At 39.5% G+C, this 22,615-nt stretch overlaps 1 long non-coding RNA gene across 1 annotated transcript; it reads left to right on the top strand.

Moving 5' to 3' along the window:
• The first annotated feature begins 98 nt into the window (after positions 1–98).
• Positions 99–20,730, top strand: LOC138067156 (uncharacterized). The gene is made up of 2 exons (XR_011140875.1): positions 99–232; positions 2,849–20,730. It is a non-coding gene; the product is annotated as an uncharacterized lncRNA (long non-coding RNA).
• The last annotated feature ends 1,885 nt before the right edge of the window (positions 20,731–22,615 follow it).

Raw genomic sequence — 22,615 nt, forward strand, 5'->3', positions numbered from 1 at the left:
CCAGGCGCTGAGGAGGCGGTGGCCAAGCCCGGGCCGGGGGAGGGGGAGGGAAGGTGCCTCCCCCCCCACCTCCGCCACCGGCCTGGGCTCGGCTGCTCCCCCTGCAGTCAAGGAGGAGTTTTTTTGTCGCGTTTGGCCCTTCCGCCCCCGGCTGCAGCTGCAAGGACTGAGGGAGAAGGGGCTTCCCTCGCCCGGCGCTGGCTCTCCGCCCGGCTTGCCGTTGCTCACGCAGGTACTGTTTGCTTGGCGCCGCAGAGCAGGTCACGAAAGCTCCCGGAAAACAGCAGAGACCTGGGAAGAAATAAAGCTGTTAAGAGCGCTTGGTCTAACAGAGCCGGGTTCCCTTTGGGCTTGTAACGCTACCCGTGTTCTGCGGTAACTCCAGATCCCTCTTCCGCCTGCGTTGGTGGGGCACACACGCACTGTACAATTATCAGGCCTTATCACTGGACCCACTCTTGCTCCTGTTTAAGCCGCTAGCTACTTACTGGGCTGCACAGCTCTGGGTAGCTTGTTGGCACGTGGGCTGCTGCAAACTTGTTGGCTGACTTGTCTCTTGGCTGACCAAAGCAAGGAGATAAAGAGTTGAGCTAACTCTACAATTCACCCCTTAGAAGTGTGGTTAACGTAAGTCTGGCTTTTTCTGCCAGATGTTGTTTTTCAAGAAACTTGGAAGAATTTCCTGAAAATAGACTCTTTCAAATGTTGTTAAAATTGCCAAGACAGTGCAAAAAAAGAAAAAAAATCCTGGCAAACTTACAGATTTTGAAGGATCTTCTCATTAAACAATTTTTAAGCATGTAACTAAGTATGTATTTCCTTCCAGGTTTTGGATAAATTGAAAAACATAGCTTTGGACAAGGTGAGGTAGACATGATTGCATTGTCTTGTGCGAATGTAAACTAACAGTACAAAAGCCCTGCATAAAACAGAAGTGAAATCTTTCAAGGATGAGAGGCCAATGTTGATGAGGTACAGTCATCTGTGAAAACAGAGTGAAAAAAGTCGGCTCACAGCGAAATGATACGCCCCTGCCTTGGACAGAAGGCAGTAACATCTCATGATCAACTGTCATCACCACCACATGCTACAGGTGTGATTTTTCTCCTCTGTTTTTTGTGATGAAGAGGAGATGATACTGAGATGATGCTGTAAAATCATAGATCTTGGCATATGTTCGCAACAGCTTCTATACTCTATGTTAACAAAAATTCCTTATTGAAAAAAAAACTTTGTAATTTCAAGCTTGGCAAGATCATTCAGGACATCAAACTCTTTCATCCCTAATTCCTCTAGTCATTGGCTACTTCATTGCCAAAAATATTAAATGACTAGTGTGACTAATCTAAAAAGGAAGATCTAAAGGACAGGAGCTCTCCTTCCCTTGCTAAGGATTAAGTGTAAAAATTATGATGGATGATTCTGTCAGATACCACGATGTCTGAAAATTTTTGGCAAACAAAGTAAAAAAGCAAGATCAGAACTGACACTGTGTTGACATTCTCTAGATGAACAGTTCTGAGAACTACACTAAGGTGAACAAGATGTGGCGGGCGCACAACACATGCACACTTTATTTAGTATAACAGGCTAAGTGATGTACAAAAGAAATGCAATTGCCCCAAACCCAAAGGATCCAAAATCCACATTGACAGAAGTCACATCAGTCTAACTCTGCTCAAAATACTGAAAACGTCCAACTTACACTGGCTACTTAGAAAATGAAACCTATCCAGTTAATATTTTTGATTTAGATACATGTTTTTTCTCACCATAAGACTACTGATTCAATTCTCAGAAAAAGCTCTTCTGGGTAGTGACTTTAAAACTCCTCTGTCCCTTTCTCATTAACCTGATAGATGTCCCTTACTGTCATCATGGAGGATCAGAAGAGTTCACAGTAATCTGAATTTAAAAGAAGAAAAAGATGCCAGGGTTCCAAAGCCCAGTATGAAAATCAATCACTAATAATCACTCTTTGGAGGAGAAGAATGCAACTCAAGGCTCCTATTGGCAACAAGGGTCACATTATAAAAGAGAAAAAGGTTTCTCTCAAAGTATCAAGACTGACCCCAGTAAATGTCATTCAGATAGCAGCAGGCAGTCAAATATATCTAGAGCACTGGTACTATGTGATTTAGCAAGATATCTCACTCATTCTTCACTGCCTTCAATCTCTGTGCTTTAGCAGCACTCAGAAACACATCATCATAAATTAACAGTGAAGATGCACACACACACACACACACACACACACACACACACACACAAAAGTAAAGAGCACTGCAAAAAAACCCAAAACCAAAACCAATCTATAATCAAAATAAATTGTTGCCAATTTTTAGTTAGATGTTGATGGTAAAAAAAAACAACCAAACAAACCACATTGTATTACTGCTCTATACGCTTGAACAGCCATGAGGAGGCTGGAATCATGGAAAAATGAAGACCCCCACTAACACCGGATGCTGCCCACAAGTGAGAAAGGCTAAGTCACCACCAGTCTGGTCTACGAGATCAGTCCATAAGCATCAGCCTCAGCTTGGATAGGAAAGGATCTTGATAAGTCAGCTGGACAAGACAGGCATATCAATATCCTGGGGACACAGAGAAGTAGTGCTATACCCTATGTCATCTCACTAATCTTCCATAAGCTTAAATTTAACAGATTGGTGCCAGAGCCCTGCATTCTTAAAAATCCTGTAGTCACTCGTTCGCAGCTGAAATCCTAGAGAACAGAGAACAACCCCTCTCTTACTTCCCCCTTGGTCTGTAGGTAGGCCACTCAAGTGCCATTGTGTCTCAAGTGCCATCTCTTTTCTAAGCTGCTTTTCTCTTATTTTCACAGCCGATGAAGGCACAAAGAAAAGAGAGAGATGTTCTTCCTGCAACATTGCCCAGTGATTGCACCTATCTTCTCCAAAGCAAGCAAAGAATATTTAATGTACTGTTACAACAAGCAAGCGTGCCTTACGTCACTGTGGAATGGCTGTGACTCTTCATGAGGAAAGACAAATATCGTCAGAAGGTGCCATATAGATACTACCAACAGAGGAGTATCCTTTTAGAATAGGCAACAACTGCATGGCAGATCTTCAGGTGGACTTACAGCTACAGATGAAGCTTTTGGGCAGGTAGGTCAAGCAGAGGAACAGAATTACGGTATTATTTGCCGGGATTTAAAAAGAGAAAAAACACTGAAAAATATCTGCACTGACAAAATGAGTTTTTGAGGTCTACTGTGTAACTGAGGTTGTGGTTAGCACCTTTCATTTATTGAAGCCAAAAGTGGTATCTCAGCAGTGAAAAAGTTAATTGGTTGCCAAGTTAGGTATCGGTTAGCAGTGCTAAACAGATGTCGGGACCCAGAGAAGGCAATTGCTGCAATAATGATGAGCAATAGAAGGTAGGAGGAATATAATAAATTAATGCCAAGAGATCTCTGATTTTTTTTTCCTGGAAATATGAGGTCAGCCTTGAAAGGTGCATTACAGTGACAGCATATAGGAAGCGAGAATGAGTGTGAAAGAGAAAGAAAAACAACCAGAAATGAATTACAGAAGATGACGTACATCAACATGACTCAAGAGAAATATGATATAGGTTTCAGAAAGGATTATTGAAATATATGATGCTTCATGATGCTATTTTCCTTCGAATAAACATTTTGGTGAAGTATATACAGCTCCTCTCCAAAGAGAAATGTTGCAATAGTCAGTCCTGACAAGCATTCATAAATTTCTTCAGAGCAATTAGAGACCTTTTCTTCTGCCTTACGCTAGACTGTGAAATACAGGCCACAGTTTACAGTACAACACAACTTTATGTCTTGTACCATATCATTTATACTCTGCCAACTGCATAGCTGTTATACTGATATTGGACTGTGTAGAATTTGACAAAGACATCAGGATTATAACTAAACAAGCAAAATTCCTGACTAGTTCCATTAATTTTAGAACCTCCTACTAAAAAGAAAAATATTAAGGAAATGAGTAATAATAACAAAATCTTAGTTTGAACTAACTAATTTGAACCAAAAGAGCTGTAGAAAGGCCATGACAGTTACCCGTCTATCCACCCACCCGACAGAGCAGCAACAAAAAGAACAGCCAGTTCATCAAAATAATCAGTCTTCTGTGGTATGAAAGCCACAGCGGAGGTAAGTACTAAAAAGATGAGGCTGAGGAAAGTTATCAGTTATCTTCAAAAATGAGATGGTAACTTAAACATTCAAAAGCAGCGTATAAGCTTTGTAAAGCACACTGTAACATCTTGTCTTAGCCTTAATTCAGAGAAGGATGACTGTAGATTTTAACAAAACATTATTCCTATAGAGACAGAGCAAGTGAAAAATCACCCTGTCCAAACATGGATCCTGAAATTAAAATGTCCAAGGTTTGCAGAATTTGTAGAATTCTAGGTCTGTCAGTTACTCCAATGACTTTTGAGATAATTCACAGATCTATAATAAGAATGGAAAGCAAGGACTTTCACCGCATGTCCTTAGAACAACTTTTTATGCAAAATGATGGCTGGCCCACAGAAAATTGCTAGTCAGGAGCAATGCCAATGGTCCTTTCCCTCCCATCAGAGTAGTGACACAGAGCAGCCCCATTACCTCGCCTCACAATGTTTGCTGAGGCTCTCCAGGTTGAGGAAAGAGATGTCTAGGAATTCCTTGGAAAAATTGAAAAGGAGGGTGGCTAAGCCCGTGCGTGATGACAGCTGGGTGTGACATCTTCCCACTAAGAGAGTAGAAGTTACGCAGCTTCACAGGCCTTGAACAGACATTGCTAGTCTGTAACTACACTTTCCTTCATGTTGCCTTTATTTCTTTTTCCCACAATTCTTTTTAAATACAGTACCTTTGTTTCTGAAATACCCTGATTAGCATAGCCACACAGAATTTCTGTTTTCCTGTAGTTACAGTTTCTGAGTTTTATTAGATTACTTTCTCCCACATGAACTCTGCTTTGCCACTCATATCCACAGCAAGACCAAATGTGCATAAAACAAACAGCTCAGTTGCTTAACTGTCATGGGTTGCTACATCAGTCACCATCTCCTTCACTGGTCTTACTAAGAGTGCTTCGGATGTAAGCCTCATTCTACAAATAGGTGTATATGCTTAAACTTTGCCATAAGTAGCCCTTCCTGAAGTGAATGGGTTACATACGTGCCTATTGCTAACTTGTGTGCAATATGTGCAGAAACTGGTATTCTTTTAAAATACAATGCGCAGCCTGGGCACTAATACAGACATCCATTTTAAAGCAAATTATTCCACCTTTAGCATTGCAACAGTCTTAGCAACACAAGCTGCCTTGCAACAGCACACAGCTGCTCCGATACAGCACATTCATTAAATAAATTCATACTGATTTTTTTTTATCTTGGCACTCTGCCCACTGCACATTTGCTTGCCAAGATAAGATTCCTTGTCATTTGTTCTTTCTATGTCTTAATGGCTTTAAGAAACCACAGTTTTGAAGAATCTCGAGAGAGAATGTCTTATAAGGCCTTTTTATTCATTACAGCCAAAGTACAATTCCAGCACGTCTTGGGCATTCTCATATGCAGACTTTGTTAGAAATGAGGCAGGCATCTCTTACGTGATCAACTCACAATTTATGTTGTGGCTATTCCTGTCTTCCTGATATCTTAGCAACTGTTCTAGAAAGCAAATGAAGAACAGAGGAAGTTTTAGGGACCAGGAAGAAAGACAGAAAAAGGGGGAGGTCATATTCAATCAGCATTTTGGGTACAAAACTGAAGTAAGTCTGTTATTTTTTAGGGAACAGCTTTAACAGAATTTGGGCCTGTTTTTAAAAATACCCATTTCAAATTCCTCTTGCACATTTGCATCCCCAATGCAGGCTATGTTTATTCTTGCAGCTCATAAACCTACTCACAAGTATTTTTTTAACCTAGTTTTTTCCTTAAAGGATATAAAAGACGAGCCCACCAGTTTTGAGATCTCTGGAATTTCCTCAAGACATTCAGAAAAACCCCATTATTTTGGAAGCCAGTCAGGGATATCACAAGGGCATGGCCAGTTAAACTATTCTAGCTGCCATAGATCTGGGTTAAATTGTTATCTCCAGCTGCTCATTAATCTGGATCCTTTCACAGAATCATCACAACACGCAGTCACATGAATGGTTTAACAAGCAAAATTGAAGGGGCAGTAACCAAGAGAGCAGGGGAGAGGCAGGAGCAAGCAACTATGCCAACTTATCTGGAGTCTGCTTTGGTCAAAACACTTCATTTTACTGTGCCCTAACTGTGAACTCTAGTTTTTCTCAAGGCACTGTTACTGACTTTGGTTTTATCTGTGGGAAGGAAAACCGAAGGCCTTTTGCTAGCAGCGTAAACTTGAAAGACCCTGGACACACTGTTCTTGATTAAAACAGGAACATTTTTTCACCTCTCGCTTACAGGCATTAAGAAACTGGCATTAAATGTTTTTAAGAAAATTAATTTTAAGGGTGGAGAGTAGCCTCGAAGGAATGGAATTCCTCAGTATTTAAACCCTGCTGACAACAGCAAATGTAGGAGTTTATTATATTTGGGATCTAGAAGACAAAGAGCAGAGCAAGAATGTACAAAAGACACAACTATCAGTTCAGCGTACGTAGATAATGGGGAGGCCAGCAATTTAAATTTACCGTGGAATGTAAAACCAGACCTCCGCGTAGTGACTGGTTTGACGCTGGAATGGCACTTCTATAACGGATGGTCTGGAAAGAAGCAGTTAATGCAAAATGAACGTAAAAGAATGCTACATATTACATTTTTGACAATAGTTTTTAGGCTTCATACGTTAGACCCTAGGACAGTTACTCATTCAGTTGAATTCCCCAAAGTAAAAATGGGAAGTGTAGTGTCACAATTCATCACCTCCCTAATTAAGAGCATGACAACGTCCTTTGAGCATACCTCAAGCAGCAATGACGCCTTTCTGAACCTGCCATTAGAGCTGGAATGTGTAAAAATGGAGGCTGCAATTTCCTTTTCAGTGTGAGACAATGATCCCAGGATAGCTTTTTTACTAACACTATTGATGACAACTCTTTTGCAGGTCTTTGGGTCACACAACACACACTGGCAACTACTCCACGTCCCCCTCAGTGGTAGTCTTACAGCAGCTATGCTTTCAAAATGAAGTCCACACTAACAATGTTACAGCTGCCATAAAACAAGCAACCACTGCGAAAATCTCTATTCTTTCAGGAGATGCCACTTACTGGATAATAAGATAGGCTCTTCTTCGAAGGCACACAAAGGGTAGGTCAAAGAAACCTATAGTGGACTGGAACACCAAGAAGTTTATTGCACCAGCACTTTTGTAGCCTTCTATATGATGTTTTAAAGCAGTGCTTAGGGGCAAACGAAGCAAAACAAAAACTACATCTGAGGTCAGGCCTATCTTTTTGTTATGTCTGGACAGTGCAATAGGATCCTGGTCCAGCAGAGGGGCTCCTAGACACTTAAATAATGAAAGAAAGATCAGTTTGACAGATCAAATGGTTTGCGTACTTCTTGGTATGTTTGTTTTAAAACACCATTTTGGAGATAATAAAATATATATGCATGTGCATATAGTACATATTTTAAATTGTATACTTACATATATACTTTATAATTTTAAATTGCAAGTTTGCTATCTAGGCACGTTTAGATTCTTTCTCCCACAACTAGGTAGCTGGGGACAGGCACGACACACTTAAAAGATGTGATAAAGCATTTGTTGTGTTTTTCTCATTTATCTTACCATAGTTACTTAAGGGCTTTTGGTGGGCTTGGTGACAGCCCAGCACTTCTCTAGCAGTCACTGGCACGAACTCATTCCCATCTTACTCCACAATATGTTGCTTAAAGTAGGTCCCATGAAAGGAGGCAATATGCAGCTTCTGCTGACATGTTTGCACTGCACACCTGGCACCTTTATGGCCCTTCTACGGAAAGGCACTGACACACGAGATCCAGAATGGAGAAAGTAATGTTCTCCAAATATTTAAATATAAGGATACTCCAGACTTGCATCATTTATATCATAGCAACAAAAGAGCTGAGAATCTTCACTGCTCAGTGACAATGAAAATGGCTTTTCCTTTTTTTTACTGGACAGCATAACTGTCCAGTAAACTTGTACCTGAGACTATGGGCACACACTGATATGAATCAGTGAGGCAAACAGGGTAGAACAACTAACCACCAAAGAGCACCTCCTCTTGCTTTTTTGCATGCTTTACTTTGGTTTATTTTGACAAGGAAATTAATTTATTGTTATTTTCAGTGCCACAGACAAGCTATAGAGAGCATATGCACAAATACTTAATGTCTGTGCATCTGATAATGTATTATGCATGTCTTATGTAGTTATGAGGGGAAAAAAGACAGGCTATAGTGTTTTACTGACAGCCCAAGAATATCCAAGAGGGTTATTACACTGTTAATGAGAGACGCTGTCAGATGAGGAGATTAGCTGGCCAATTTACTGAATGTGGTCATTCTGAGCTTCTCATGCACCACAAGGGATCCTTTTTGATGTTCAATGTGGTGAGAGCCCTTACGTATATCTGTGTCAGAGAGATGTGGTCGTGGGGCTTTTTGCTTTTTCTTTTGCTCCTTCACTTGTATGTTGGATCAGAATTATAAAAGTTGGTGGTTAAGCACAAACACTAGCAGGTCACTGAGTTAAGTGCTCTATCACTGAAATGCTGTAGCTTTAAACAGTAGATTGTCTCCTTCCCAGAACTGATTTATCAGGGGACAGATCACCTAGCAACAAAGTCCCCCTGGAAAAGGGTCTATGTCTAGAGTATTTCAAGGAAAAAAAAAAATCTCTTATAAAAATGGTCTTAGGACAAATACCTTGTTCTTTATGTCTAGGATTGTTATGAGTAACTTTTAAAGAGCTAAAGATTTTCCAATGGCAGAAGAATTACTTTTTAGTAACACCTTTTCCAGTTAGTAAATAGGAAACACTAAAGAAAATAAGTATTATGTTAGAAATGGCTTGGCAACATGGCGTTTTTCAGAGTGAAAGAAGTGTTACCGGTACATATATAGTGACCTACATAGAAACACCAAGCTTTCAGTATCTCATGTCAAAAAAGCTAATAGTGATGCAAATTAGAGAGTGTGTTTGATTCTCCCATATCTGATTCATTTTGAAGACAGTAATCCTTCCAGCCATATATTCAGTATGTCCTGTATCATTCATTTAGAGACAGCAATGACTGCAGATATGATTAGATTCACAAAGATGGTATAAATTAATTAAATATTTATACGCGCGTACATTCAGATTAGGTGGGGACCTCAAGCTCCTGGGAAGTTATCTATGCCATTATCTATGCCATATCTATGCCATCACACCATCTGGACTCCCTGAAAAAGATAATACGGAACAACTCAAGAGTGCCACAGCCACAGTTGTGATGACTCTTCAATGAAGCACTAAGCTGCAGAAAACGAGCCCCTGTTGTATTTCATCAGTTAGAAAAAAGTACCTGTTTCTTCAGTTAATTGTATCAGATTTCTTTTACTTCATACCATATCACAGCCTCTGGCACCATTTCTTCATTTATTTGGGTCAGATCCTACTGGCTGATTCTTTGAGAGGTTATAGCCTTACCTAATACCAGATCTTGGGATTCAAGCCTGTTTATTGAGCAAGAACTGTATCTTTGCGTAAGACTCCTATGCACAAGCTAATGATTTTTCCATTAGTGCATTAAAACTTGTTTCTAGGTATTCCCACTGGAAGATCTGAAACTGCCAACTGTACAGGACTAAAACTCCTGTTGGATGCTAGTGTGCTCCTTTCTGCAGAGTTCCCAGTGTCCTTCCACAGCTGCCCAAGCAGACAAAGTCCAGGCTGCATATGCCTGGCAGGGTCATCAGCTGAGCAGGTGCCTCCTAACAGGACAGTCCTGCAATATTCATGCCATGCCAATAGGAGCATTTATTCCTCTTACTGGAACTGAGCCCAGTAATTTGTTACTGGGCTGAGTTAAGACTCCTTGCAGAATCTTTGCAGATTCTGAAATTAGCTCCTGAAGTTTGAGCCTCCAGAAAAATTCCAAGAGTGGGAAGCTAATACTGTGAAGGATCGTGGATCACTGAGCTTAGGTACTAAACCAGGTCTCTGGAGAGCGATGCTCAGTTCTCAGCTCTCCCACAGACTCCTTTTCCATGATCACCGGCAAGTCTTAGCGCCAAACCTCCTCAAGAAAAATACTTTTTTTCTACCCGTTGTCTTTTTTCATTTCTTTAGAGATAAGCCTTTAGAAATAGATACGACTTTTTATAATGTGGTTTTACAGCATCAAATGCATAGAGATTTGTAGGTACTAATGGAAAGTAAATAATAACATATCGTGCCATCATGAATAGGGCTCTGTGGTAGTGGACTCGGTGCCACATGGGAGATCACTGATCATCCTGCGTAACACTGCCTATTTTGACATAGTACCACACTTCTAGTACAGTATTTGGAACTGAATTTCTTAAATTACATCTTTTCAGTGTATTTTCTTTATCCATGAAAAAAGGTACATACATATTTTTTAAGTGAGCATACATACATACATACATGTTTTTAACCACGCCTGCCAACAAGCTTTGTGTACAGTTCAGCCTTGCTTTTTACGTTTTCCAGAGAGCTGCATGCTCAGAAAAGTACACCACTGAGATGGAAAACTTCTATTTGCAGGTTGAAGCCGTATAAACTTGCTGATCTTGGAATTTGATCCCACTTAGCTCTGAGATTCCCTTAATTGATCTATTTTATATTTGCCCATCTTCCTTCCCCTTTTACCAAAGGGGAGGCAGAGCCAAGCTTTCCTCCCTCAGCAAAGGTAAAGAGGAGTTAATCAGAGGTATTTGATACACATATCTAAAAGTAAAAAGCCTTTGGCACTAGTCTTTGGACTAACTCTCCTTTTAAACCAGAATTCAGGAGCCATGTTTTCCTAACATGGTTTTCCATGTTTTCTTTATTTTTTGGCTTACTAGGTGATGAAGTACATCAAATAATGCCACCTGTGACCGCTACTTTGTGAATTACACATTTACTGACTAGGAGCTGTGTTTAAGTCATTTAGTCCAATTGCAGAAGCCCCCAAGAAGCCCTGAGGTAATAGCAGCTGTGGTTTTCCTGGTGACTCAGGTTAGATTTGAACTGGTAAACAAGATCTGAAAAGGTCTTCGTTAAACCGTTACTCTCATAAAAGGCTTCTTCTACCCAGGCATCTATTGCTTGCTGAACTGTACATGAAAGGGGAGGAGAGTTCTGTAACTGTTAAGCAATTTCTGTTAAACTGAAAAGGGAAGTATTATTCACATCATTGGCCAAGAGATTATCAGCTTTTATGGTCACAAGTAATTGAATGCCCAACCCAGGATGCTGGGGGCACATTGCTGCAATGTGCAGTCTATTGAGCAAACAAAAAGCAAGCAAGCAGAATTTAGCAATAACTGGACTTGAAGAGCTCATGTTTTCAGCTCCTTTTTTTCTTCCGCTTTAATGATGCTAATACAGATCATATCAGTTTGGTTGCTCAATAGAAAGCAATACTGTTCTTTCTTTCCTTGGCTCCAAGCTGGAGAAATCAGATATTTGGAAACAGACAACAGTGTGAAGCAAATTATAAACTGTTTTATCTTAAGAATGAATCTTTCGGTTAAACCAACTAGAGTCAGAGCAAAGAATGAGGTTAGATAATCTCTTTGCAGGATATACAGTACTGCAATGTGTTGACAACCAGAGCAGGGGAAACAAGCAAAAAGGCAGACTCTCTAGACTACTCTCTAGATGCTGCCACCTTGCACTGCTCTCTCTGGAAGAGCACAAGCTAAACTCAGACCAGTTTTTAGTTGTAAGTGTGGCAGAGAACTGGAATAAATTTGCTTCAGAGTCAAAGTCTGGGTTTCCCCTACTGCAGGCAGCCGTCTCATATAATCTCTTTTGGAAACAATCAAGCTTTATCCTAAAGCTATTTACATTGCTTCTTGTCAGTGATCCTGCTGCTTCAGGCTCTTACTCAAATGAGGGTTCAAAATCTTTTACTAATACCCCAACTAAAGTTACTAATAGCTGTTTTTACCTAATTAATCTTCAGCCAACATCACTCTTTCACTTAGTGTTTCTTTCCCCATATGCTTTGTCCTCTGACTTCATTTTACTGTGATAAACAAGTCAACTTCCATAAGATTGTTCATTTCCCTTAACTTTCCTGTGTACCAGACCCAGTTTAAGCATTATTTTTCTTAAAAAAATTAACAAAATTAACAAAATTAAGTGCAATGACATGATTTATTGTAAAAATATATCTTCCAGTACATCCTAGGATATTTCCTGAAGGCCCTATCTTATTGCTGGCTCCTATTTGTCCTGTATTCAGCTAAAACTCCAGATATCCTTCTTCCTATGTCATTTTTCAACAGATGAATTCTCAGAGTGCCTTCTTATGAGCTCAGAAGTATATGGTCTTGCACATCATACAATGACATTTAATCTCCCCCTCCCTTTTTTTTTTTAAACTCCAAGCATTAACTCCATGGTATTCTTGCATAAACTTCTGATACTCCCTCCCACTAATTCTGTAACTTTATGACATTTTTCAGTCTTGTATCACTATCATTGCTGAAACTATGAACAAGCTAGGTGTACAGACCCAACTTTGAAGAGTTCTGTAAACCTTCTTCCAGTCTGATAGCTTTTGCTTTGTTTCCCTCGTCCCCATTTGACTTACCACTGTTTTCTTCCCATATTGTAAAAATACCTTATTGATTTACAGGTAGACTAGATCTGCCACATTTCTTCTGGCTATAAAATCAGTTACTGAAAATACATTGTTTCTAATAAATAAATTCACATTATATTTTATCAAGTTTTGTGAATAAGGGTAAGTTTTCTATTATGGAAATAATATATAAAGCACATGCATGGGAAGTCTCAAGTAAGCAATTTTAGAAAAGCACAGCAGCTTATTGCTAACTCTGAGGAGTCTAGGCTTCAAGTGATCTGTTCAACAACTTCACTGTTGAAAAGGCAAGGTAGGAAATGCAAGCAATAGATATAAATGTGCTAGGCTTCTTAGAAAAGTCAAATACAGGAAAAGGTTTTAAGCTATTTTTTTTTTCCTTAAAGGAGACTCACATATATGATTATCAGAGCCCCATTATGATTAGCATCAGGCTCAAATAAGCTGTGCTTGCTGAAGATATGCTCAAAAGTGAGCCATGAGGCACATAAATAATTTAAACACCTTTTATGACACTCTCCACACTTAGCACAAGCTAATCCTATTGCAGAGCTTGGTTCCCACTCTACACTCACAACAAACAAAGAGGGAGCCCCTCTGAGGAATAGACATGGCTTTTCTGAGACTGCAGGATACTTTAGTCTGTTAAAAGGCCTAGAGTATTCAATAATGTTGTTCAGTTTTGGAGAAAACATTAACCTGATTAACCTGAGGTAGAGAGGCGCTGAAAGAGTTCTCTAGGTACTAGACAAAAATTGCAGTTTGGCTTATATGTGTGAAATCTGCATGTGTTGGTGCACTGATGAGAAGAGCTGGTGATCTTTTGAGGGACTGTACATAACACATCTTACATACGCAGACTAAATAAAAACTCAGTTTAGCTATGCAATGAATTGCTCTTCAGGCCATGCAGAACTGTAGACGTTTGCAGTCCTCTTTTAAGTCATCTACACCTGATTTTGTTCTACATCTACACCGCCTTTCTTCACTGAACATCCCTGTATGTGATCCTGAAAGTCATTCAGTAATTCATTCACATTTTCATGAGTTTTTGTTTTGCATTTGCAAGTCACTTTTCAAGAAAAGCTTTACATGGCTGTGAGAAGTAAGAAGTGTGCAACCCCATACTTAGAGAGGGGCAGGGATCTGGAATGGGAGCCAGGAAAATGCCATGCACAGTTCAAGGAGGGAGAAGTCACCTTCCCAGGTGCATATGAGGAAGGGCGTATGTTGCAACTCAAAGCCTACTTAAACTTTCTAAGATATTGCACAAAGTATCCTTTTTTAAACCCACTGTGAAGACATTTCAAACTACAGTGCCAACCTTCTAAATAATACTGTAGCCTCCATTTATCTGCATATTACTATTAGCAGACTAGGAAGAAGAGGCTCCTAAAAGCAGTAAAGCTAAGGTTTACAAAAGCTTTTGTATGTGACAGCTCACTGTCCAGACAGGAAAGTAACAGATATTATACATCTGTGAACTGCAATGCTAGAATGGTTTTGCAAGTTTTTGCTATAATAAAATCATTGAAGCAGGAAGACATGAACAAAGATAATAATCACAATGTATGGCACTATTAACTATTTAATTTTTCAGTGGAGTGCTCCAGTGCTTTTTACAGTAATAATGGCATGGACTTTTGGGCCTGCGTGCACCTCCTCGAGATGAAACGCTTTTCAGAACTCAGCAATGAAACAGCTTTGATTCAGAAACGCACAAAAGACACCCCCACACATTCAACTGGCATCGTGTGCTAGCTTCTGAACCACAGCCACCAGTATGAAACAGGAACTAGCCTCTAACTACCCAACTTTCACAGCTCTTAGGCAAATGTAAAACATACAGAAACCCTAGGATTTCACGAGAGGTGGAATGAGAAGCATTATTTAAGGATTCACTGTGTTTTCCTTTTACAGAAGGATAGTACTTCTTTATCTGAAAGAGAAACTATTCTACATGCTCCTTTAAAAAGCCTGAGAGAAGGGCAGAAGCCTACGCTTACTTTTGTTTTTACTTAAAGTTCAACATCTGTTCTATTTTCATCCATGCAGCTATGCACTTGGCAAAGGATTCCTCCTAAACCATCAGTCAGAAATCTAGGCGAAGGCTTTACAGTCCTGTTAAAGAGCCCAAATAATCCTTGCCTAGGCACCAGCACAGGGACAGAAGAGAGGCACGTGACTCCCCTGTTTAAGGTTACTGGAGACTCAGGTGACTCAGGTGACTTTTGTCACAAAACATGTTAACTGTCCAAACAGCTCCCTGCAGGAAACAGTCCAGATGGGCTTTCTCCCAGAGTGCAGAAAAGCCAGGATGCAACTTTGCTTCAAACTCACCCCTGTGTAAGTGCTGCATTGAAATGCAGCCTTGGAGCCCTGGCTGACACCAAAGCCACACAAGGACATTTTTTTCTGGGCTGGACGATGCCACTGCCCGCTATCCTCCATCTACAACAGGATCTAAAGAGCTTTCAGCAGGCGATACAATGGGGTTAGAATAAGTCCTGGTTTGAATAAAAAAATTTCAGGCTGGAAAATGTCATAGCTCTGCATTATCTAGAGATAAAAATTAACTCTTATGTTTATTGGATACAAATTTGAAAAAAAATACCAAGCATGTAGCAAAGAAATCAGTAACAGCACTGAAAGTGGAGAGAATGAAAGATTTCACTACCAAAATCAATGTTTAATGGGAAACTCTGAAAAACTTGTTTCCTCAGTAGGTCCTTTGTTTCCCAGCAGATCCCATGACAGTTAAACATCTCGATTCTGGCATACTTCTTTGACTACTTGGTGTTACAGGGAAGGATGTGACAGGTTGAAAAACCCCTTTGAACTCTTAGCTGCAATTTTCCAGGGAGTGTGTGTCCTCAACAGATTTTTGAATGGAGAATAAAGAACACAAAAATGGTCAGAGATGGACCAACAGCTGTGCCAGCGGATGCAAATGCTATTTCCGATATGATTTGAGTTTGGCCCGGGGGACTTTGTCTAAGAAAAGCATGATGTGGTGGCAGGGACGGAGTCCTCCCTTAGGGAATTCCACAGGCCTCAGTGGTGTTATTTAGGAAGCAGCAGTAGGACCAAATAAGCTCTGTCAGAAACCTGCTTTCAAATAGTAGTAATAAAAAAAAGTAAAAAGAAACAGAATATATAATGATACAGAAGCAGAGTTGATTCTGAGTTAAATGCTTTCTGAATTTCCCCAGGAGAGGTCTGAAGCACTTAGAAAGGAGAAAACAGCTTGCATTACCACTATGGTGGAAGCAATGATCTTCTGTTTGAGAATAGCTACACTTTTTTTCCCCTCCATGGTTAGCATTTCACAGGGATTTCAAGGGGGGGGGGGGGCAAAAAGGTGGCAATCAGGAAGCTTTCAGAAAAAGATGGGAAAAATGTGGCATCAAAGGGGATTTGTGTTATCAATTTGGAAATCTAAGGGGAGGATTTAAACATGCATTAATATTTTAGTAACAACAGAAGAATAAAGCATTAATGGCATTAATGGCAGAACACAGTTACCCGTGAAGGCCTGGATTCCTTTGACAATGTTTTTAGCTTATTTGCTAGAGTTTTTGCAAAACATTGCGCAGTCTCCCAGGAAACTGCAGATAGTCACCACTGCACAAATAAATACTATTAATCTCAGGTCTTAACTGTACTCTAAGATCTACTCGCTTGTAAGCACATAAGTCCCCCCAGCCAGTAAAGCCCAGGTAAAGCCCAAAAACTTCAAGATGGAAAATGTCATAGCCCAGCTGACATGGTAGGCAGGTCTCAAGAATGACAAAATCCCATGCTGGGGCACAGGTTCAAAACCCTAAATTGTCTAACAGTCTGGTCTCCACTGAATTATACACGTAGCAAAAACCAGGTTCTCCCCAAACCAAATGTTACAAGAGAAAGCTATAACCAAAGACAATGGCTAATGAATTAGAACAAGAAAACATGAGGACTTTGAAGGCAAAGTTAAAATTGAATTTGTTAACAGAGATTTGTATTTACCTGCTGAATACTTCAGGGTAGTAATTTAAGTGAGATGAGACAAGTAAAGCTTCATTGCTAATACAGCCTAGTCAAATACTTTCATCTTTTGCTCTCTAATCGCAGATGGAACCAAGAAAGTAGAAACCAAAATTTAAAAAGTTATTCAAACATTTGCATGCATTTGGTTCTCTTATCTGACGAAACATCAAAAATGGGCAACAGACTCAAGTCTGTTACATCATTTTTCCTCTCTGCAACGGCAAGTTTCACAGATGCGTACTGAGGTAAGATGAAAGGCATAAAAGTTTGCAGTCAGGAAAATTGTATCATCATGCTTTTCCTGATCTTACTAGGATCAGGACAAGAATGCAGTATGCTGGAGTGTATTTCCGCTCTTTTAACAAGGAGGAAAGGACAGTTATGAGGTGCTCAGCTGTGTGGAGACAGGCAGAGTCTGTCCAGCAGCAGAGAGAGAAAGTCCTGAGCTCGGAGGACTGAAATGCCTGAGGAAACTAGGTACTTGGCTGATGTCAGCTCTAGCTAAGCATCTTCCAAGATGCGCGAATATAGAATGTGACAGTCAAGGAAATGTGGGAGAACTGCTTTTAGACTTTGTGACACAGGCCAGACAGCATTAAAAGTATGCCAGTCTCTTGCTGTGACCTGGCATTCAGTGTACACGGCTACATTCACCCACACCAGCAACAGCTATTAGGAGAGGAGTGGCTTTCCATATTTTTGGACTGATAGTAAGAGCTTTTAAAAACATGAATGAAAGAATGATTTAAGAGAATAAACATTTGAAATTTTTGAAACAAGTCATTTATAAGCCAAAGCTCAATTTTCAAAAGCACGTTGGGCACTTAAGAGCTCAAATCTCATTCAAGTGCAGAAGAGGCTCCTCAATGCCTGTCACTTTACAGAACGTAATTTTGGTTCCCAAAGGACTTTCTTTACCTAATAATTCATCTCCTTGCTATGGACTAGTATACTGTATCTGGGAAGTATGTTCCAGACACCTAGAGGAAGAACACTGTATTAGAAAACAGATAATTTACTTGCGAATAGTCCAATTCTCTTTTCTCATCCCCTCATAGTTCATTTGTATAGAACAGAGTTGATTAAAGCTCAGTTTCTTTAGAGCAAGGAAGGAACATTGATAATTCGTACACAAGCACAGACATTACTCTGAAGACACTGAACTGTGGCTGGATGTTAAAGGAAGTTAGCAGTCCACCTGGTCTGTGTAAACATGCAACAGCCATAACTGCAGCCTGCTTGAACCCTCTATTCTCAAAATTCAGGTGTCAATCTACCAGCAGCCCTTTGCCCTACAACTCTGCAATGCTCTGGAACCTCTGTGGATTGCAAACCAGAATTTGGCAATCAACATCTAAAATGACACGCGAGCACAGTGAAAATGACTACCCAGCATATTTTTAAAATCCTCTCTCCAATTTCTTTTTCTCTGCTGCTAAGCAGGCACAAAGTAAAACCAAAAAATCCAACTGAAAATAAAATTTGTGCCTAAGTAACAGTGTTTTCAGGAGACTGAATGATGAAAAAGCAGCAGCGCCTGGAACACAGCGAGAGGCTGTTCTAGTGAACAGCCCTAGAGAAGGCAATGGTGAATAAGATTGGGACTTCAGATAAGAACCCAAAGCTTGGAAGTGAATAAAATCAACAAGTACAGTCTTGGAGGAATTGGCAGAGCAAAAAAAAACAAAGGAAAGAAAAGAGAGGATGAAGCTGTCAGTTCTGGCAGAGTGGAGAGGCTAGAGAAATAAGCTCCCAAAATCTAGACTAAAGCCCGGGATGAAAAAAATCAAGTAAGAGTTTCTGACACTGCTACAGAATTTAGGCAGACAGCAAATTCCATAGCTAGATTTAAAACTTGAAGTTCTTGTAGTTGCACACAGACAACACAAATCTTACTTATTTTGTGCAAGACTATCCGTATGAGTCTGAAGCACCAAAGTTCAACTTCGCTACAGAGGAATTATTGCCTGCTTTTAGAAAACCTGTACTGTTTAACTATTTGTGTATCTTGAGCAGCATAAACACATCTGAGTATCTGTTGGAACGCTCAAAACGAACAGCCATCTGAATTGCAGAGGAAACAACAACAAAAAACCTTAACAGTTTGAAGTGGGTTTGTTTTGGACCACACGTTGCTCTATGAGTATTTAAAACCAACCAAAAGCTCCAAAAACTTCCTGGGGCACAGCAGTTGTCACTTTTTCACATCACTGATCGCCTTTGGTTCCTTCAAAGGCTGCTCTAGATGCAAAAGAGATACACTACAAGATAAAAAGCTATTTTATACTGTAACGTGGCCATTATTTTTTATCATCATCTAATTCTACTTTTCAAATTCAGTGTAACTTGCTGTAAACGCAACGACAGAGACCCGATATAGTTAATTCAGCCATTCTATGGACAAACACAAGCGTTAGTATCTGCTGCAGTTACTTCTCCAATAGCAGTACGTTCAGCTGATTTCAGTGGATATTTGAAAGTTGCCATATTTCATCTGAGTCTGCATGAAAGTTTGAAAGGAGTGAAATAGCCTTGAAGAAAGCACCACAAAGAATTCACAGTTCTCATTGATGACAATAGTTTTTATTAGAAAGAATATCAAAGTGCTTTATATAGGATTCATTTAATACAGCGTTTTTAGGAAACATGATTTTTTTTTAAATGGACAACTTCAATGTGATGATTCTTCAGTGCAAACAGGGCTCTCTAAGATTCTCCTATGTGTAGAGTTTCTTCTCTGTACACAGTAGTTCAAACATCTATGCATTTGACAGGTGAGAAACAGTACTTAAAAGTCCATCCTTTAAAATATAAAGGTTATGTAAAAAGCTTTTAATATGTTGCATTGATTGACAGGAATTACATTGTTTATTGTTTAATGCAGGTTTAGGGGACATAATTCCTTCATACAGTTCTACACAAAAATTCATAAAGGTGCTTTCAGTTTTAACAATAATCATATATACCAATATAAACAACATTGTCAATTTTCACTACATAGATACAAGGGAAATTGTCTCTCCCCCCCCCCTTTTTTTTTTAAATTAACCTTCCAATTTTGAGCTAGGGACATTCTTTGAATGCTTGGTGCTTCCTCTGCCTTGGAACTAAGTTTGGATGGAAGGACGAAGACAATGCAAGGACTGTTCACTCATTTTTCCTCATTTGTGATACACATGTACAATCAGATTTCTTTTGATACATATATGCACCATTTCACTGCATTCCATTTTCAACTCTCCGAGTCTGATTCTATCCCAGTCTCCTTTTTCCCTTAACTCCTCTTTCCTCTCCTGCAAAGGAGAGGGAAATAGAAGTATAGCAACAGCACAAAAATTATGGCAGATGATTCTATGCAAATTCTTCTATATAGTGGAATGTATGAAACAAAACAGGTGGATACCTGACCTTGAGGGGTGTCTTCCATGTGACAGATTTTTTTTTCTTTTTCAGTCAAGCTATTTCCATTAAGAGGGCTATTTTTTCAGCTTAAACAAAAAAAAGCTATAGTTACCTTTAAGAGAAACCATTAAAACTTCATTATACACAATCCCAGTCCAAAAGCTAGATCTATACATCACATGTTTACAGACATGAGCATGAAAAGAATAACTGAAATGAACTGTTCATGAGTGAAATAATCAGTTATGCACATAATAAAAGACTACATGCACATAAATAGTTTCCTTGACCAATTAGCCAGCCGCAGCCTTGGTTGGTTCATTGTTCCCCAGTTCCCTGTGTACAGAGCAAAATCACCACCACTTCAATACTACGTGCCTTGTCACAATACAGTGTCTTTAAACAACAGTGTTACTGCAGCAGGATATCACATAGACACTTTTTCCTACAAGACAAAAGGAACTGGATGAGATCCTCTGAACAGTAACTTGGTTGTGGGAAGAAAGGAAGTTTTTTTTTTTTCCAAAATGACAAAATGCTTTTGCAGTACAGCCCTTATACAGGGGAAGAATACACATAAAACCATTATATATATATATATATATATATATATATATATATATATGAATATGCAGAAGTATAACAGAGGTTCTATTTTTTAAGGGATTTGAAACAAAAACAGTTTACCCTTAGGCACTTGTGAATACAGATCCCCTGCCCCCAAGTTCGGTGTGTACGTGGTCTTTGCTTTTGCCCTTCCAGCTGAGAGTAACAAAACCTCGCATCTAGGAATACTTCCTGTTTTCAAGCACTTCCACATTTTCTGCAGAACTATTTAATTAGGTGCCAGTCAACACAGGTTGCAACCTAGAGGCACACCTAGGCCTCAGTTCCAATCCATGCTGTCCTGCTGATGAAGCAGCGCGTCTCCGATGTACAGCCAACATCATGGAAAGCATCTGAAGGTTTGGACAGGAGATTCAGCTTCTCAGAAGGTAACTATGTATCCACCTACCATTCATTACAAAGGCTGAAAATACTTTCTATAGATCGAATTTAGGCACATAAAGACTTTAAAAGGAGCTGGACTTTTGTGTTAACTGCCCTGAATAGCAATTATTTCACTGACAGGAAAGACTAAGGGGACTAAGGACTAAGACTAAGGACTGGGGCCAAAGGTCCTCAAAATAGAGCCTAGCAACCAACAAGATACGTGTGGGTATAAGATCTGCCTTGAGGAACCAGTTGCAGGACTGGGACAAAAAGCTTCCCTTGACTTCCAAGGTCATTGGATAAGATTCAATGTTTTCAACTAAAAACTCTTAAGTAGTTAAGCACTGCAGATATAAAAGTTTTTGTTTTTTTTTTTTTTTAAAATCGCTGCAAAAGCTTAAGTAATTATCTGTAAATTTCACATCTTATAATACATCTCTTTAAACAAATGTGTAATTTAATTCTACAGTAGATAAAGTCAAATTTGTAATGAAGTATTACTAGAAGTAATGTACAGCAAATATTAAATTGGCCTATTTAGTAAAGATTCTGTCTCATTATACTGTTTTCCTTTAATTGAAAGCTTTCAACTCATTCTGAAATATGCAGCACTTCCTTGGAGTGGCTCTGAGGCATTCAGAGTATATTTTGCACCTCCTCTTGAATATACTATTCTCTGACCTATTTTGCCCATAAGATGTACCTCCAGATATGCTTTTTTGATACCCGATTTGGATATGAATCAAGTAATACTACTAAATATCCACTTGATTTCAACAACATTCTTGTCTTACAACAGGATACAGGCCTGATTTGCTTATATAAGCACAGCTTCTACCTAGTTTTGGGTCCACACCGCAGTAAGTCAGGAGAGCATTAACAGATCTGGCCTGTAACCTACCTAGTTGTTGAGACACTTCATGCTTGCACAGAAGACTGCAGAGGAAGCAGACAATATTCAAGCATACTGTCTGGAATGGCAAATGCCAAACATTGCAGCTGTGTCCATCTACCAAGTCCATGAATTATCCAAATATTTATCTTCAGAAGGAGGGGGAAGGAATAGCAAGAAAAAATAAATAGCAGCAGGAGTCAAGTACACATTCATAAACAAGGCAGACCTACGTTTGACCATTCAGCCAGCACAGGCTGGGGCTGTGATTCCTCCCTAGCCCTAAACAACAACAGAAGCCTTGTGTGAAGTCACTAATATCAGTAAAAAAGCACTTTTCTGGCATAGCTTCTTCCCTGGGGGAAAAGCTTGCTATAAACTACACTAATCAAAGTTGCTTTCAAGCTGGGAAACTGCATCCACCTTATGAGGCATTTGTCACTGCAGTTTTGTTAGCAAACCTTCCTAGATGTAGCTTTTCAGCAATGAACTAGCAATTTATGCAGATTCAGATAACAAA

This window comes from Struthio camelus, chromosome 4 (genome assembly GCF_040807025.1).
Source record: "Struthio camelus isolate bStrCam1 chromosome 4, bStrCam1.hap1, whole genome shotgun sequence".
NCBI classification, from domain to species: Eukaryota; Metazoa; Chordata; class Aves; order Struthioniformes; family Struthionidae; genus Struthio; species Struthio camelus.